Below are 13,693 nucleotides of genomic sequence, written 5' to 3' on the forward strand. Positions count from 1 at the left end.
CCTCCCTGGCTGGTTTTCTACTTCTAATATATTTGAAGAAAGTTTTATTATTGGTCTTTATGTTTTTTGCAATATGCTCCTCATAGTCCCTTTTTGCCTGCCTGATCACAGTTTTGCATTTGATTTGCCACAGCCTGTGTTCCCTTTTACTAATCTCACTTGGACTGGTTTTCCACCGCTTAAAGGAGTCCTTCTTACCTTTTACAGCTTCCATTACTTTGTTTGTTAACAAGGCAGGCCTTTTCTTATGCCTGTTTGTTCCTTTCCTAACTTGTGGTATGTATTTTATCTGAGCTTCTAGGATTATAGTTTTAAATAGCGTCCAAGCTTCCCCAAGGGTTTTGACCGTATGTACCTTTCCTTTCAGTTTCCTCCTCACATGCCTCCTCATCTCAGTGCATTTACCCCTTTTAAAGTTAAACGTGGTTGTGGTGGTCTTTTTGGACAACTCCCTATTTATACAAACGGTGAAATCAATAACATTATGGTCACTGCTCCCAAGTGGCGCAATCACTTTTACATCTCTCACCAAGTCTTGGGCATTACTTAGGACCAAATCCAGGATCGCCCCACCCCTGGTAGGTTCTGAGACCATCTGCTCCATAGCACAGTCATTGAGAGCATCTAGAAACTCAATCTCTTTCTCTCGACCAGAACACATATTGACCCAATCAATCTGCGGGTAGTTAAAATCACCTATTACGACACAGTTTTTACGTTTAGCCGCTATCTTTAAGCCTTCCATCATATTATAATCGTCCTCTCTCTTTCTCTTTACTGTTCCACAGAAGGAAGTGGCTGGTTTGGAGGGTGGAGTCTATGACATTGTACCTGTCTGAGATCCTACCCCTCCTCAAAGCTCACCTTCTGCATGCTCCACACCTGAAATCTTCAGGGATTTCCCAACCTGGAGTTGACAACCCTATCTCCTTCCCTTTATCTGGCCTTCTGACTTCAGTTTTCCATTGCCTCCCCCCCCCTCCCTGCAGCCTCTATGTAGATTTAAAAGATGGAGCCTGGCGAGAGTGGTATTTGAGAAGTAATGGGACCTCAGACAGTTATAATGCCATAGACTGCCTCTCCAAACAAGTAATTTGCAATTAGAGTACTTCTGTTGCCAAGCCCTAGATATGGGCTGGAAATCTCTCAGAATTACAACTGTTCTGTAGGTGGCAGAGATCAGTTCCCCTTGAGGTGAGGAGGAAGTGAATGCCTCCACTTGGGTGGGTAGGATGACAATAAGGGTTGGGAGGCACTCACCCAGAGCCTATGGAAGGTGCAATCCTAATAATTAGTACAATCTAACAAATATGCCTGATGATATAAAATAAGATTAGGAAATCAAATCCTTCTTCATTAAATGGTGGTTTCATCCTCTTGAAAGAAATCCAGAAGCAGTAAAGAAACCCAGTTAAATTTCCAAAATAAAGTAATTCTATAAATATATCTCTGAGGTATATGAAAAGGAATTGAATGTCAAACAGGTATAATTCAAAATACAATGATCATTTTGAGTGTATTTACCTCATAAAGAAATGTCAAGACTGCCTATCTGTCCAAATCCAAGTATATATCAGCAAACAATTTGTTAAAATTCAACATAATCATACAATTTAGTATCATTAGGAATCACTACTTCAAGAGAAGTAAAGATATCTGGGCACCATTGAAAGTGCCCATCAACAAATACACTTAGTGATATATTGTTTCCTAATGGCATGCAGATTTTGTACAGTTATTCAGATGGCCAGACAAAGCACCAAACAATATTAATCATATTCATTAATATAGGAGTGGAAGACAGAGGTTTTGTAATAAACAATAAAAGATCATCTGCATAAAGAATAATTTTAGACCGTTATGAACAAATCCATGAATAGTATTATTTTGCTTGTTTCTGTTACCAAACAGAAATCAAAATTAAGAAGAGAAATAAGAGGGGGAAAGTACCTTATCTGGTACCCCTCCCAAAAGGGAATGGTGCAGGAAACTTCCTAGTAATCACCCTTCTATATCTGGGACACAAATAAAGAATTCTAATCCGGTTCAAAATTTTCTGAGGAGAAAGAAATTTAGTCACTGTAACAAAGATAATCTTCCAATATGTCAAAGCATCAAGAGAAAGGATGGTAACTCGATCAGAATCTGAGAAAACAACATTTAATGTCCCACTGCTGAACAATAGATATCAATCTCGAATACTGATGTCAGTTCTCCTGAAGGTCATTTCTGCGGCAAATTATGTTGTCTACAGTGATTTTGGCCCCATAAAAACCCTGAAGGCTCAAAGAGAACCAGCAAACTCCCAGAATTCAAAGGGATGTCTGGATATAGAATGGAGCAAATGAAGTAGTTTCAAAAGAAATTTGGTTCAGATGCATTGGCAGGAGGAATCTGGTTGTGGGAGGAATCTGTTTTTCAGGAGATAATTTCATTGCAGCAAGAAACTGGGTCCTTCTGCCAGGAGAAGAAGAAGAAGAAGAAGAAGAAGAAGAAGAAGAAGAAGAAGAAGAAGAAGAAGAAGAAGAAGAAGAAGAAGAAGAAGAAGAAGAAGAAGAAGAAGAAGAATCTTCAGATGTTATTCTGTTTGTGTTCTTAATTCTGCATCTCCTTCTTCCTTCCTGGTTCAGTTCAATTTTATTAGTGTCAGCAGCCAGATCCAACTGACAAGAACATTACCAGATATGCAGGTATTAAACTCCAGTTAAAATAGAAATAGAAAATTTAACAGAAATCTAGATAAAACTACATAGTAGAAAGAAATTAAAATATAAAATAACATCACTGATCTGAATATAATAACCAGGGGTCGTTTTGTAGAAAAATAGGTGTTGCAGCTCATTCAGGAATTGTTATGCAGTTGCACCTACTATTCAATGGACAAGGTGGGGAGGAGGGGGGAACCCTCAGAAAGGTTCAGGAGCTCCTGCTGTATCCAAGATCTGATAATAACATTGCTGCTGGTTTGGGGAAACATTGAAGAAGGATCCAGCAGAGCAGATATGAATGATTAAGGAGAAGTAGCTTAAATGGGGGAAAGCATCCCTTTTTGGAACAAAGAAACAAAAACACCACATTTTTGAAGGTTAACATCTCCATTAAGCTTTCTTTAACAAAGATAAATACAGAGGAATTGTAGTCTACAGTGCTGGACTAGACCAGGGGTTGGGAACAGTGGCTCTCCAGATGTTTTTGCCAACAACTCCCATCAGCCTCAGCCATTGGCCATGCTGGCTGGGGCTGATGGAAGTTGTAGGCAAAAACATCTGAAGAGTCATTGTTCCCCACCCCTGGACTAGACCTCCAGTCTTCAATCACTGTCAAGCTCCCTGTGTCAGGGTGACTCTGGGCCAGTCATTATCTTTTGACCTTGCCTTTCTCACAGAGTTGTTGTTGTGAGAATAAAATGCAGAGGGGGGAGGGAGCCTTGTATGTAACTCTAGAACATTTCTTTTTGGGGTGGAAAAGGGATTAAAATGAAGGTCTGGCAAGTGGAAGACTGTTTTGGGGGTGTTTCTCTTTGTGGTTTGGAGGAAGAGAATTGACTATTTTTTAATTTGTTTTGCATACAGAAAACTGAGCTCAAGAGAAATTTGAATTCCCTCCTCCATTAGAAGCAACCTAGAAAACTTCATGATTGAAAAGAAAACCTACTGATGCTCATTACAAAAATTCTGACTCACACAGGAGAATTTAAACAGGGGTGCTAATTTAAAATAACCTACATTGTGCTTCTCTTGCTAAGAGGCTAAGGCCGTATTTCTAAGCACTTTTATATTTACTCAGCAATAAGTACCGCTGTGCTCAATAGGTCTTATAACCTCCATAGAAAACATGTTTAAGAGTCAAGTCTTAACTGAACATTAGTCTGAAATTATTGTGGTATTAAGTTATTATTATTATCCTTTAGAAACAAATATGGATTACATCAAGTGAATTTTCTTTCAGCATAGTTTCTGCTTTCTATAGATCATTAGAATGCCCCTACATAATTGAAATAGTTTTACTGTTCTGAAAAATTTTACTGTTCTTCTAGAGTAACTTCTTTTTCAGATTCTCTAAAGAAACTCAAACAGGTCATTTGCAAAGTCTTGTTCTCTGTCCATGCACAAGAAACAGGAGTCATTTTACAAATGAAATGCAGGCTTACAGCCCTGCAATAGGCTGTCCATACAGTGATGTACAGTAGAAGAAAATGTGGAATCGGGTAAAGCTCTTTTTGCTTATGTGACATGATTCTGATCCAGAGCAGAAACTATGTACATAAAAAGTGAGGACAACTAACAAGACAATTTGACTTGGAAAGTGGTTCCCAACATGTGAGCTCTGTCTCATCTACCCTAACATTCCCCATTTCCATTTTTGAATTTGTGAGGCTTTATTGATGAGCCACCAATATGAGATAACTGGATTTATGGCAGTGCATTTTTGCTAATTCCATTATGGGGAAGAGTGCATAACTGAGAAACAGTAGTCTGAAAGGCAAAATAAGAATACTAAAATAATAAAGTGGGAGGGAGGAGCATTGCTCAGGAGATCTGTAGAGTAGATCTAAATGTAACTTACCATTTTTCTTTAGGTTGCCTTGAATCTTCAGGTGCAGGTTGCTTAGTGCTTCTCTAAAGCCACCCATTTCTCCCTGTTCTTTATAAACTAGCCACTAAGATGCTGACAGCACTGTGGAAAAAGATATTCCCAAGCTCTGCAGGTTAGTCCAATAGATTTGTTCTCAGGAGTATAGCACAACTAAACTGAAGGAGTATCCCTCCCCCCTGAAAAATTTTACTGTTCTTCTAGAGTAACTTCTTTTTCAGATTCTCTAAAGAAACTCAAACAGGACATTTGCAAAGTCTTGATCTCTGTACATGCACAAGAACAGGAGTGCACCTGAAGTCAGATATGCCTGCAATTGCCACTTCCAGCATATGCTGGTGAGGAATTCCCATAGCCTACTGAATATGGGAATTAATATGCCTGTGATAGATGGGGATATGTACATACTGTAAAATGCCCTTGCCATGTAATAACCTTTGCAATGAATTAGTGTTTTGTTATGCTTGCTTGCTGTAGTTCACTGTCTACTCTGTAACAGAAACAAGAATGCTGCATCCCACACTCTGAGGCAGCACAGACTGTCTCTCAAGGTCATCACTATCTTGCTTACCACTTGTACCTAAGTTTTCTGTGAGAGCTGTATTTGCCAAGGAATGTTTTTAGAGGCTGAATTTAGGCAGGACACTGTAACGGACCCAGATAAGGTATATAACCTGTGACATTTACTGAGACCCTAAGTTCTGACAATTTCTTGGGAAGTGTCTGTTTCTGTCTATCAATAAAGGAACTTATCCAGATAACCTGGAGAATATCTTTAATTGAAGAGATCCATAGAGCTGACACATACAGTGTAATGCAATGTACATACAGTACAACTTAACTATGTACAGGGGAACAAGAGCAAGAATGATGGCCCTGGTCTCTTTTATACATATGGTAACAGTGACTGCATGCATACAAGGTATATTCATGTTGTTTCCATGGGCCCATGGCCTCCATGCAGTCAGCATACCCAGAGGTAGAGCAGGTGTCAAAGCCAGGGCTTCTGGTGAGGCCCACTGTGGCTGACTATCCTTCCTATATGCCCTTCCCTGCCATCTCTTCTTGTGATGTGAAAGGAAGGTATTGGTGTGAATAATTAAAGGAGAAGGGGAGGAGGAAAGAAGTAGACCTCATTCTCATTCTGCCTCCTGGGCTACCCCCCATAACAGCATCCCACAATCCAACCCAGTTACTGATTAAAATGATCACTCACAAACCTACACCAAAATTAGAATGAACTGATCACCGTTACTCAAAATGTGTTATGGAATGGGTGTAGAACTATGAAAGCAGTTAGCCATCAAAATAGGTCAATGGTCATGCTGTGGCAGCAAGCCAAGAAGCAGATATTAGGATGCGCCTGGGAGGCTATATCTATATCAAAATAAAGGGCTAATAAAAAGCAGGATCAATAAGGCAGGAGAAAGAAAAGCTTTTTGCATTTTACAGCTGAAGAAAAGAGGAACTAAGTAAGAAAGGCTTGCAACACTATTGTAACTAAGGCAAAACAGACCGATGGACAGGAAGCCATGTACTGGTAAAATAATGCACACAGTAGGGAGAGCGGCACCATGTAGGCTTCAGTAGCTGAATTTATAAAGCTTCAGCAGCAAACCTAGTGGCTTGCGGTTGGGAAAGCACCCAGATTTACTAATAGGAAACTGAAAAGGCTTCAGCCTGAAATACTAACAGTATGGGTGTAGCTTGTAAAACCCACGGGATGTTTTCCTGTGCCGAACTAAAAGGCCCCGCGTTGAATGCAATGGACAAAACCAGATTAAACCAGAAAACACTGATATAGCAGTAGGGCCTTACCACATAGGCACCCATAGCAAACACACCGGCTCTCGAAAGCGAACTGGTGGTTTGTGGCCAATTAAGCAATAAGGAACTGTGTATTCAATGTGTGCAGTTTGTGTAAGTTTTCTGTGCTTAACTGGAAAGCTCCATGCAAAGTAATGTACGGGATCTGGAACTAACCGGAATTAATGTGTTTGTAACCAGTAAAAGTCATGAGTAAAACAAGTTCATAACCTATACATTACCTAAAGTGTACTGATGGCTGGAAATGATATAAAAGGCTTGTGTTTTGCCGTGTTCATTGCTCAGACTCCCACCTTTGTGGCAGATGCCAAGGGGTCTGGCCCATATGTATCTGGCCTATACGTACATATATTAATAAAGAAAGCTGTTTTCCTGACTTCGCCTCAAGCCTCTTCTGTCATTGAACCCGCTTTAACTGGCAAAGCGGGGTTTTCCTGCAACAATGCCACATCACTTGCTACATGCATCTTTGGCCCTTTAAATCATGTTCCACTTTCCTATCAATTAGGCATTTCTGTATATATGGAATCAAAGCCATCACTCTAGATACTTTATCCTTATCCAAGAAGGATAAGATACGTCATTGTTCAAGAAAGTACATGACTTTGTTTGGAATTCAGTGTAGATCTTGCAGAAATACTTTAGGGGAGAGGGTGTCAGACACTGGAAAGCTTTCATGATATGATATGATGCTGTGTTCAAACTGCAATGTATTGCTTGACCTAACCGACTCCATTTTCTAACATTCTGTAACATTTGTTACTAAACCCAAATAGAAGCCTTGCACATCAATGTAGAAGTAAAGCTATTACTAACCCTACTGTAAATTCCTGTCCTTGATACTAACAAAGGCAACAACCCTTTGAAGATAAAATGCCTCAGGGAAAGCCAGCAGAGCTGTTCCTGTGAGAATGGGAACCACAATGAGATAAGAGTGAGTAAACGTGTGAAATGTATCACTCTATTGTGGGAATGTAGATTTGTTTAGAAAACCTTTGATGTGCATTTAGTTAAAGCATCTATGCTCCGTTCCAAGGGCATCAGTTCCAATGTATCCATGCTCAGAAACTATGAACTATCAAATAAAGTCTTAACATTGTAACAAATAGAAGGCTGCTTACTTTGAAATTCCATTGTCTGACAGAGTGTTTCAAAACTGCACACTTCTAATGCTAGAGATGCTGAGCCTGTCACTATTGTCTACACCATGGTGCTCATGAGGAACTTTACTGATCAAGGTGTAACTGAAAAGACCCATTCTTTAGAATCAGGAATTATTCAAGTTTGACCAGAACTCTTAAACGCAAACTGATGGACTCAGCTGGCATTTCACTCCATCTCGGTTTAAAACAATTTTATTTAGTAACATATGGTAACAATATCTATTTCTTGCATCGTTAATAATTTCTTTTTATCTATCCCATATATTACTTTCTTACCACCCATCCCCCCATTACTTGACCCCCGCCGGTGTTATTTATTTAAAATACTAACATTTAAGGGTACCCTTAACTAATAAAAACAAAGATTAATATTCTTCTTCCTTCTAAGACTTAATCATTATCAAAAGTTGTCCAATGTCCTTTTATTTTCCACTCTTTTTCTACATATCTTCTAAACTTTTTCCACTCCATCTTAAACACTTCTAAGTCATAGTCTCTTAAAATTCTTGTTAATTTGTCCATTTCACTCCATGTCATAACTTTTACAATCCAATCCCATTTTTCTGGTATTTTTTCTTGCTTCCACAACTGCGCATACAGTGTCCTAGCATCTGAAAGCAAGTACCAGATTATAGTTTTATCTTCTTTTGGAAATTTTTCCATTTGTAATCCCAACAGAAAAGTCTCTGCAACTTTCTTAAATTTGTATCCCAAGATCCTAGAAATTTCTTGTTGAATCATCTGCCAATACTTTTTTGCTCTTTCACAAGTCCACCACATATGGTAGAAAGAACGTTCATGTTTTTTATGTTTCCAACATCTATCTGGCATCTTATTGTTCATCATTTCACTCCATCTCATCCAGTTCAATGCCTGGCATCTCAAGCTGAAAGGAGTAGATGGTAATTGATGTGAAAGACATCTGCCTGAGACCTTGTAGCACCACTGCCATTAGACAATAGTGACTTTGATGTGACTTTGATCTCATTCAGGAAATTTCATGTACTACAGTCTCTGTTCCATACTGGTTCTGGACACACAGCTCCTATGATCCTCAGCATAAGCTTTTGAACCCCTTTCTCCTTTTCACCAGCAAGTCCAACAGAACTGACTAAAATACTTGATCTAGCTGATGTTCTGGAACTTAACCATTTAATTTCATTTTCCCAGTTAAATCCTGTTACCAGCTTGGTTTATTTTGGAGCATAGAGCACTGAAAACTTAAGACTTTTTGCAATATTTTGTTTATTTTCAAAGTTCATGTACAATAAAGTGGAAGCAAAGAAGAAGCATTCCTACAGTGAACCAGATCTACTACCACACATCAGAGAAAATGACCCTGTATCCCAGTGTATCACCCAATTCCCAATGAAGTCTGTCTCTTTTCTATTTCTCTCTTCCAGAATCTAAAATGGAAAAATGTGACTCCATTTGACCACCAAAACCAGTATGCTGGGATCATGTGACCTGTCTGGACAAACAATATGTTGGATGGGGGATAGAGTAAGAAGGAGAATTGGGTAACATGGAATGAAAAGACTGGCTGGATCCAACTCATACAGCTGCCTCCTCACTTCTGCTAGGAAGGGTGTTGTCACACTTCCAAGTACTGATGGTCATTTAGACATGGCCATATTTCCTAAGAAATTAAAACTAATCACAGGGATATAAACTGTAATTAATAAACATCACTATTCCTTTTGTTATTGGCTCTGTATCCTCCAGGTAGGCTTCATCCAGCCAAAAGAGGAGAACCAGTGTAGTGTAGTGATTCAAAAATCATGTGGCATCATAGTTAAGAGAGGTGGACTCTAATATGGAGAACTGGATTTGAATCCCCACTTCTCCACATGAAGCCTGCTGGGTGACCTTTGACCAATCACAGTTATCTCAGAACACTCTCAGCCCCACATACCACAGAAGGTACCTGTTGTGAGTAGAGGAAGGGAACATGATTGTAAGCCACTTTGAGACTCTTTAAAGTAGATAAAAGTGGGGTATAAATACTTCTTCATTCTCCTCTTCCTCCAACTTAAGTGACTCTTCCTCAAATGGAATATCCACTTAAGTCAGAGGAAGGTTTCTAACTTGAGCCAAAAGAAAAGGTGGACTATAAATGTTTCACCAAACAAATTAACTTGCTCAGTGGAGTAGTAGGATCCACCTCATATGAAAATTCAGCTATAAAGAATAAAATTAGCACTGTACACATTGCATATTTACTGGCTATGCAATTTAAATTTAGTTTTATTGGGAAAACAAACAAATGAACATATCTTTACAGTAGCTAACATGATCATGCATTTCTCGAATAATACCTTAACCCTAAAACCTTTGATATCGATTTTTTTATCTCCTTCTTTGTTATACTGTAAATCACTGGATTCAACATAGGTGGAACCGAGGCATGGATCACAGTGCATATTAACTCCAGCAATGATGGGGTGTTAGAGACAGGCTTCACGTAGGCAATACTTCCAGTAAATACAAATGTGGAGCAGGCAATGAGGTGGAGGAGGCAAGTGGAGAAAGCCTCCTGTCTCCCCTTTGCAGAAGGGAATCTTAATGCTGTGGTGAAGATGTGCACATAAGTTACAAAGATATAGACAAAACAGCCCGGTGCAAGAATAGATCCAATCCCAATAGCAGCCATTTCTATTAGATTTAGGTCAGAACAAGTTAATTTTATTAGCTGTGGGATTTCACAAAAAAAAAACCTGATTGACAATGTTAGAGCAGAACTGGATTCCAAACATCCCAGTGGTGTGCATCCCTGCATACAGAAAACCAGCAATCCATACACCAGCCAGCATTTCAGTGCAGGCCTGTGAATTAATTATCATCTCATAACGTAATGGATTGCAAATGGCCACATATCGGTCATATGCCATAACTGTCAGGATGCAGAAATCAGATGTTACGAAGAAGATAAAGAAGACTTGAGCAACACACCCATAATATGAAATGTGTCTGGTATTCAGGAGGGAATTGATCATGGATTTGGGAACAATTACTGAAACTTGACCAAGGTCCAGCACAGCCAAGTTCATCAGAAAGAAGTACATGGGGGTGTGCAGGTGATGGTCTAAGGCAACTGAAGAAATGATGAAAAGGTTCTCTGTGGCAGTTGCCAAGTATATAAAGAGAAATACAATGAACTGTAGAACTGCAGTTCCTGAACTTCTGAGAATTCCAGGAGCAGAAAATCGAACACAGCAGTTCTGTTGAACATTTTTTCATTACCATGTTGTATAATCCTTGAAAAGGAAACACAAACAAACAGTAAGAATTACAGTCTCTTATAGCAGTAATTTGAATTGCTGCATATGAATTGGATGAAAATGACTCCACAATCGCAGAAGAATTGTGTGCAGAACCTTCTTTCTTTGGGAAATTAACAGGTATATTATGCACTTCACTCACTTTCCTCATCCAGGTGATCTGTATGATGCTATCATAACTTCTTTGATTGTTGTGAGGGATGTGATTTAAAGATTAATTGTATGCTCTGAGGCTTTCAGAGAATGAGTTCGTTTGAAGCAATAGTGCAACCGGGTTTTCAACTCTGAGTTGGATAAATTAATTCCTGTAGATTTTACATGTGAAGCCTGGGGTGGGCAAGGATTGGGGAGTGAGTGGACATCATTCTGGTATCATATAACAGAGTTCACCATCCAGAGCAACAGTGTTTTCCTTTGTTAACTAGGTGTAAATCTGTGAGATCTTCTGACTATAAATTGAAGTTGGTAATCTTACTTACATTTACAATATTTATTTTACTTGCAAATCTACACAAATCTGGATGGCTGTTGCAAACTAAATTTCCCTCTTCTCAGTTGGAAGGGGTCACCTTCTGCAAGCTCTGATGCTTCAAATCTGTTACAATTAACATCTGTTAAGGAAAATCCACTGATTCATCTGCAACCACTGCAACATTTGGGGGTAGAAGCTCCTACTTTTAACACTCTGTCCCTGAACAACTGATATAAATCTTGATGCCAGTTTTCCTACCTAAAGCTCATTTGTCTACAGAGATTTTGGCCCTTCCAACAGGATGAGGAGGAATAGGGTAGATGCGGTAGTTTCAGAAGCAAAGCTGCTTCAGGTGCTCCAACAAGAGAAGCTGCTTGTGAGATGGATCTATTCCACAAGACATAGTTTGATTGCAGCAAGAAATTAGATTTTTTTTAAAAAAAATAAAATTTAATTACTCCAAAGAGAAAGAGATTAAAAAAAGAAAATATAGCAGAATACTGGTGGCAAGTCTATAAATAAGCTGATATAAAAGAATTATGAATATTTAAAAATATTTCCACACACGAAATTCCATATGATCAGATTCTGATAAAGTTGTAAAATTCTCAATCAACTGAATTACTAAGTGCCGGCATTTATCTTTTCAGTGTTGCAATGCAAATATTTTAGCTACAGTAAGGACATCGGTGTGTGGGGGGGTCTATTTTCATTTATCGTAAGTTGGTTTGTAAACAACAGGCAAATAGTAAACAAACTCCCCTTATCTATTCAAGCCTTCCATTAAAATTTCTTTCCCAGTTTTTAGGTCTAGATTGCTCCATTGTGTGAAAATGGGGCAAATTAATACTGCCATGACATTAGTCATGATAATCCTCTAACTGCAAAAATGGAGGTGGAACAAGATCAATTTTAGCATGATTTAGACCAACCTATCTAAATAGGAACACCAGACAAGAAATTGCTGGTTCTGCAAAATAGCCTAAGATGGATAGTCTAACTGACAAGTGCAATTCTAATAATTAGTACAAACTAACAAATATGCCTTATGATATAAACTAAGATCAGTAAAACCAAATCCTCCTTCATTAAATAGTGGTTGATTTCTCTTGAAAGAAATCAAGAAGCAGTAAGAAGCCCAGAAAAATTTCCAAAACAAAGTAATTCTGTAAACATATATATAAAGTATAAGAAGAGAAATTGCATGTAACAGGGCTTTTTTTGTAGAAAAACCCCAGCAATTTATTTGCATATTAGGCCACATTCTTTGATGTCACCATTGTTTCACACAGGGTTTTTAAAAGAAAAGGTCTAGCAGGAACTCATTTGCATATTAGGCCACACACCCTGACAAATGTGTTCCTGTGCATTCCTGATCAAAAAAGGCCCTGGCATGTAAAACATATATAATCCAAGGTGCAATGTTTATTTTGAGTGTATATACTTCCCCACATAAAGAATTTTTTAAGATTGCCCATCTGTCCAAATCCAACTGTATATCAACAATCAACTTGTTATGATTTAACATAATAATATGTTTAATATCTCTAGGAATCAATATTCCAAGAGAAGTAATGATATCTGAGCAATATTGAAAGTGCCCATCAACAAATGAATTCAGTAATATATTCTCTCCTAATGGCAACAGCTCAGATTTTGTCCAGTTAATCAAATAACCAAAAAAGTACCAAAACATTATTAATTAATTCTGTATTAATTAATTCTTTATTAATACAAGAGTGGAAGACTGAGGCTCTGTTATAAACAGATCATCTGCATAAAGAATAATTTTAAATTTTACTTATGTACAAAGCCATTTTGCTTGATAACAGAAGCCATAGTTACCAAACATAAATCAAAATTAAGAGAATAAATAAGGAAAAAAGTACTTTGTCTAGGACCCCTCCCAAAAGGGAATGCTGCAGGAAACATGCTAGTAGTCAGGCCTCTGTATCTGGGACAGAAATAAAGAATACTAATCCACTTAAAAACTTTGTGAGGAAAGAAAGTTAGTCACTGTAACAAGGATTATTTTTCAATATGTCATGTCAAAGCATCAAGCAAAAGGAGGGCAACTAGATCAATATTTGAGAAAACAACATTTAACGTCTCACCCTTGAACAACAGATACCAATCTTGATGTCAGTTTTCCTGAAGTTCATTTCTGTGGCAAACTATATTATCTACAGTTATTTTGGCCCCATAAAAATCCTGAAGGCCCAAAGAGAATTGGCAAACTTCCATGATTCAAAGGGATGTCTGGCCTTACCAACAGGATCTAGAATGGAGCAGATGAGGTAGTTTCTAAAGAAAAGGTTCTTCAGATACTCTGGCAGGAGAAGCTGCTTGTGGGAGAA

The 13,693-nt window shown here is 38.3% G+C and overlaps 1 protein-coding gene and 1 pseudogene across 1 annotated transcript in view; both read right to left on the minus strand.

Moving 5' to 3' along the window:
- The window catches only part of LOC132583420 (olfactory receptor 14C36-like), a 104,016-nt gene that overhangs the window by 43,173 nt on the left and 47,150 nt on the right, over positions 1–13,693 (minus strand). The gene's annotated exons all lie outside the window — the stretch shown is intronic.
- Positions 9,880–10,815, minus strand: LOC132583424 (olfactory receptor 14C36-like; annotated as a pseudogene).

This window comes from Heteronotia binoei, chromosome 15, assembly GCF_032191835.1.
Source record: "Heteronotia binoei isolate CCM8104 ecotype False Entrance Well chromosome 15, APGP_CSIRO_Hbin_v1, whole genome shotgun sequence".
Lineage (NCBI taxonomy): Eukaryota > Metazoa > Chordata > Lepidosauria > Squamata > Gekkonidae > Heteronotia > Heteronotia binoei.